The sequence below is a fragment of the Oryzias latipes genome, chromosome 5 (genome assembly GCF_002234675.1).
Source record: "Oryzias latipes chromosome 5, ASM223467v1".
Classification (NCBI taxonomy): Eukaryota; Metazoa; Chordata; class Actinopteri; order Beloniformes; family Adrianichthyidae; genus Oryzias; species Oryzias latipes.
In genome coordinates this window covers 1,139,408-1,145,407 of record NC_019863.2, presented here as the reverse complement: position 1 = coordinate 1,145,407, position 6,000 = coordinate 1,139,408, and the positions used below count along the sequence as shown (strand labels likewise).

At 41.7% G+C, this 6,000-nt stretch overlaps 1 protein-coding gene across 1 annotated transcript in view; it reads left to right on the top strand.

Annotated features, from left to right (window-relative positions):
- Nucleotides 1-1,460: 1,460 nt before the first annotated feature.
- ccdc71 (coiled-coil domain containing 71) overlaps nucleotides 1,461-6,000 on the top strand; it is a 43,172-nt gene continuing 38,632 nt past the window's right edge. Inside the window, exon 1 of the mRNA XM_023954695.1 lies at nucleotides 1,461-1,577. The gene's annotated coding sequence lies outside the window, so the exon portion shown is untranslated. The remainder of the gene's footprint in view (nucleotides 1,578-6,000) is intronic.

Below are 6,000 nucleotides of genomic sequence, written 5' to 3'. Positions count from 1 at the left end.
GCACACTCAGATTGGTGCCCCTTGTTTAGTCACGAAGCGTTAACCGTCAGCGAAAATCGCCGGCGAAATTCGTCCCGGTGTGAACGGGCCTTTTGTCAGACTGTACTTTGTATTTTTTCATAATCATTTTAATTTTTCTCCCGTTTAATCCAATTACTCGGGTCGCGGTGGGTGGGGCTAATCTCCGCAATTTGAAGCCCTCTGTTCACATACTTTTCAAAAGTACTTTTATTTGTGAAACAAATGTTTGAGCCTGTAAAATGGTTTGTTCTTTCTTTTCATTGTATAATATAGTATTTAATTGTATAATAATTGTAAAAAAAATAAATGTTTCTAGATTTTGCCTATCACCGCTTATTTTTTGGAATGTAACCCCAGCGAAAAACGAGGGGTTTACTGTATAGCCCAATATTACAACAATTGTTGTCTCAATGGGCTTCAAGCTTTAAGTTGCACTAGTTGTGTATAGTTTTTTTAAATCTTTTAATGGAAGTCTTTTTAAACCTCAAGCAAACATGATGTTATCCTTGTGAGAGTTATTGTTCATTTTAGTATTTGTTTTGTAACAGTCCTTTCAGCTGTAAGAATGTCCAAGGCTCTAGTTGCATTTTTGTCATTTTTATTTGTAAAATATATGAAAAATGGGTCGTACTTAAGGGATACCGAGGGGCGCTACTGGTGCAGCTCGCCCAGGGCGTCATTTGTGCCTGAACCACAACTGCTTCCATTTGCAACCAATTTCAATCAATTTCAACCAATTTCAGTTGCCATTTTTCCACCATGTTGGAACCAGTCCACATTTCTATGGCATCCACTGTCTCCAATCAGGAATGAGCATGTTAGAAGGCCACACTCCTACCACTGAAAAATAGATTGGGAGTATCTGTCAATCTTCGAACTTTGACGCAAGGCCACCTATTTTTATTGAGGCACCTGATTGGTCTATTTATAACTTGAATAGTGTGCACTATGGCAAAAATGTCATGTATAAAAACCCAATATGATTAGCAAGAACATGTTAATATAAGGTATCAGAGCAAGAATGATTATTCTGATGAACAGAATGACTGAGTAATAGCTGTTTATATCTCAATAGAAGTTTATGGCATTTAGGCTTTTTGGGACCAGCAGGTACTTCCTGTTTGGAATGCAAGGGGGAGGGGTTGGTCGGTCCAGTTCTTATATACGGTCAATAATAGAATCCCACCTATAAAAGTTATAAGCAGAAGCTCCGCCCATGCCCAACATCATTTTACACTCAGCTTTTAGGGTTCATGGTGAGAAATGTTTCCTGTACATCAATGTCTGTTTACAAACTGCCATTTTGGTGAAAAATACTTTCGCGAGATAACTTTGGCTTAAGTTATTAAATTTAATGAAGTCTTTTACAGCAGTTTTGGAGGCTCCCCACCCCCACCCCACAGCGAGTAAACTGAACCCGCCCCCACCCCCACCCCCTCCGTAGCTTCCGCCTCTTCTCAGCGATCTGACGTCCACACCGCCGTTGTTGTAGCCATTTTACTGTCGCCCGTCTACACAGCTGCGATTGGGGAGTGTCGAGACAGCGCTGGTGAAAGGTAAGCTCCTATTTTTCACGTGTAATTGTATTTATGTGGGTAACATCGAGGTTTGCTGCGCGGTAAACGGCTGAGTGGATGAGTGGCGGGCTGCGGCCCTGCCGGAGGAGCTGAAGCAGTCTGTCCAACTGCTCGGTCGAAGAAAGGACTGGAGAATGTTTGGCGAGCGTAGCTTGCAGCTGGCGGTTAGCAACTCGCTGTAAAAATGGCAACATGTCCATCTATGTCTTTGAAAGTGGTTTACGGAATCTTCGGCTCTGCCGTGAAAATCTTCTCCATTTAGCGGCGCCTACCAGGCGTTAAAGCAGCGTTATTTTTATAAACCGATCTCACAGACACGAGGGGGGCGCTCGAGAGCAACTGGTGCATCGCTGCTTTGCCTATGCAGCGCAACCTAATCCTTGGCTAGCTACTCTCTGCCTGTTATGTTATTATAGGACTATTAAGTATTATGTTAAAAATGTATTGGTTCTTATTATGGACTAACCTCAAAATTGTGCCATTAATCGAATATTTTTTTGTGTGCTGAAGGTTTTCATAAGCTGCGTTTCCATTACTCGATTACTCGTATGAGCAAAACTGAATAGAAATTATATAAAATTTAAAAAAAACACAATTTGGCGATTGCGCTTTTTCCATTAAATCATAAATGCGAATAAACACAAACCAACTTGCGCGATCAGTCATTCAAAAACACGGCGACGGATGTGATAAAATACTGTGATTTACCGCAGACATATTCAAATTTCTGCCACGGCACAAGACCTCACCATCTGTCAAAGGAGACGTCGGCGTCTTATTAAAGCCATGGAGCGGCAAGCTCTTTTCACGTGGGAGCGGCTACAGATGAAGCCATTTTGGTAAATGGTGGTTGGTGATTTAACAGTAACTGTGGAACCAACAATTCCACGTGACACGGTCAACTTTTGATGATCGGTGTGATGCTGTGGGACCTCTTGTGTCGCCCACTGTGCAGTGCCTGAGGCAGCCACTTGATTGTTGGTCACATGACCTAGTTAATACGAAAAAGTGTTTCCAATTCAGTTTAGTGAATTATATCCATTTCGATTCGCCTCAAAAACCACCTCCTTTTTGCAGGAAAATTGTTTTTTAATAAATTACCTTTTTCTTTCCTGAAATTGTCGTGTTTCTATTTGGCATATTTATGATCGCAAATCCAGTTTGCGCAATTTCATAGTCAGTGGAAATGCAGCTTTTGGTGTTTTTGGGTTGAATGACATGGGTTTATGCTCTTAAGTTATAAATACCATCTGTGCTTTATTTATGTGTTTAAAAAGTACAATTTTAAATGTTGTGTTCCATATAAAAGAATGGGAGTGTTCAACTCTTTCAAAAACTGTGTTCGAACTTTTTCATACTTCACGCTGGAGAAACAAATTTTGCCTTAAGCATGTTAGCAGTGATTGGGGCTGCGAGAAGTATTCGAATACCTGGATATTTGCGAACTGTTAAAAAAACAAGTACAAAAATTTTTGACATCCAAGATCTGTGATTCACAATTATTTTAATTTTAGTAGAATAAAAAGTACGCTTCGGGCAATGCCTGAAGTTCAGTTTACTGAAATAAATGATGTAAAACTGATTCTGTTTTAAATATAGTTGTAAATTTGAATAAAAAAGATTTAAGCAATGTTTAAAAAAACTCTACATGACAAAAAACCCATGATCATGAAACCCATATGATGTCAAATGACTGTTTGCTAGCATGGTAAAAAAGTCGTTCCTGAACGCGTCTGTAAAGTTTTTATCTAAAGTTCTGGAGTTCTTTGGTATTTCCACAAGTGCCTCAGTAGGCTTGGTAGGTATGGTGCGCAGGAAACCGGGGTTTGATTCCCAGGGGCACAATGAGGTAAAAAGTCCTGTGTGGGCTCCTAGGCAAGACCCTTCGTACTGCTGCCTATCTGGGTCTCCCTGTGCCTTGAATATACGGGGTTGTGTCAGGAAGGGCATCTGTCGTAAAAACTCTGCCAAACCACCTGTGCGAATCGGTGAAAGCTACTTCGCTGTGGCGACCCCTGACGGGATAAGCCGAAAGGGGGAAAAAAAGCCCACTAAAAATGAAAAAAGTGTTTTTTAAAACCTGTCTGTTGGAAACACTGTTGTCAGTTTAGATTTAAGGACTGTGAATGTTTTCTCAGATGCCGAAATTACAATGTGCTGTTTCAAATTCAGTGCCACATTTTATTCTGTACTTTTGAAGATGCAACAAGGTAAACTGACAGCACCATCGCTGTCATGACAGTACAAATAGTAAACAAAATACCATACATTAAAAAAAGTTTTTAGTAACAAGTGAATACCGTAGTGTCATTTCACAGTTTCAAACAATACTTAAATGTATGTAAACATTAGGGGATGTAAATTCATGTTGGCGACACCAAATAGGTGCAGCCAAGATGCACAATAATTTGAGATCACGCAGATGGACGCAACGCTGCACAGATCACCTGGTGTGAGACATATTTTTGTTTTTGCTTTAACATCACCTGTCAATCAAAACAAAAATATCACCAGAAAGGGGCGGAAGCAAGACCCCAACCTGAGCAAACGCAGCTGGAAATTTAGTACTGAACTGACTGAAAGCTGCCCTACAGACTACAAAACAATGCATTATGGGACATGTGTCCTGATGGGTTTTTGTAGTTCACTGATCAATTAAAATAATTTAAAATACCAACTGATTAAAAAAGCTACATACATTCCAAAACATTAAAATAATTATAAAAAGGCCTGACCAGAGCTCTTCTAGGGCCGGCGTTTGGGGGTGGGGTCCTGGGCTTGCTCCGGGGGGGTGGGTGGGGGGGCAGCGCTTTCTGGCTCCTCTCTCTCTGTGTGGGGGGGGGGGGGGTGCTGGGCCTGGGGTGTCGGCGCCTCCGGGGGTGGGGCCCCTGGGCTGGGTGGGCCTGGCCCCCTTGCTGGGGGGGGGGGGGGGGGACAGCTGTTTGACCACCAGGGGACAGTCTATCAGCTGTCCCCAACTTACCCCCTTCCTCATATAACCTCATAATAGGGTGAGGGGGTGGGGGGCTTAGCCTGCGATGAGCCTTGGGGGGGGGGGTTACTAGGCAGTGGCCCCCCTCCTATGGTTGCTGTATGGAGTGGGCCCCCCCTCTTTCGGTTTTATTTGCACCTTAGACATGTAGGGCCCTTGGTAGGGGGGGTGCTTGGACATCACTGCCAGCAAGCAGCGGATGTCCTCCTAGCACCCTACCAGGGCTCGACATAGCCACTTGTCCGCTGGCCCGGTCCTGTTTTTCGAGCAGTGCGGACCACAAGACTTTACTTTTCACTTGCCCGCTCGGGCCACTAAAATATCTAACGGTTTATATGTTCTTCACCTTTTTCAATAAAGTAAATTTTGCGAAAACGTGTACATTTACCTCGTCTTCATAATTTAGTTTTTCTGCTAGTCCTGTGTTCAGACTTCAAGGGTTTCCATGGGAAACCTTTGATCACTTCTCCTTCTCTCCCGCCTGCGCGGCTTTCACTGCCGAGCACCACGCGGCAAGCGCTCACTACTTTTTTTTTTTCAAACTTTATTGAATGTAACAATTCAATACAAAACAATGTTAAACAGCAACAACGAAGGCACAAGCCAGTGGGTTATTATTACATTTGATTATAAATCCGACACCGTCACTGAAGAGAGACTGAAGCATGTCAGAGATGTGGAAGACATGGCAGGAATAGATAGGAATATGTTGGATGGAGTAGTGGGTATAATTAGTAGTATGGACAGCAAGATATTTAATGAATGCATTGAAGATGAAACTGTATCCACTAAGCTTTAAGCTGAATGTCAAAGAATCAAAGGCAACTCCAAATACCTGAATCTCAGACTCAAATGCAGTAGAATGTTAAACTACTTAATTTAGTTTTTCTTTACAACACTGTAAGCAGTAAGTATTTCTAGTTAGCTGAATGATCTCAGTTAGACCTGCACAATATGAGGAAAACTCGCGATATGCGATATCAGAGATTAAAATTGCGATAACGATATAATTTGCGGTATATAAACAAACAGCAAAATAACCAAATAACCATTCCCAGTTTAAAAATTATACTCCAAATGACCCTCGTTGACATAGGTTACAAACATCTAACATAACAGGGCTTCATCTGATTGGTCAACAATGTGAAGGCGTCCATCCGATTGGTCAAATGCATTGAGGGATTTATTTGATTCGTTAAATGGTTCAAGCTGCCATTAGATTGTTTTAACACATTTAAGGTTTATGATTTATTGCGCTATTTGCCGTTAGAAGCACCATGAAAACTTCTGAACTAGTGTTACTTACTACACTGCAGTGCTCTCTTCAAAACATCTGAAACAGACTAGAGCAGATTTAAGTTTGATATGGTCTATTTTCAGTCATTGAAAAGTGTAGAAATAAGTGATGTC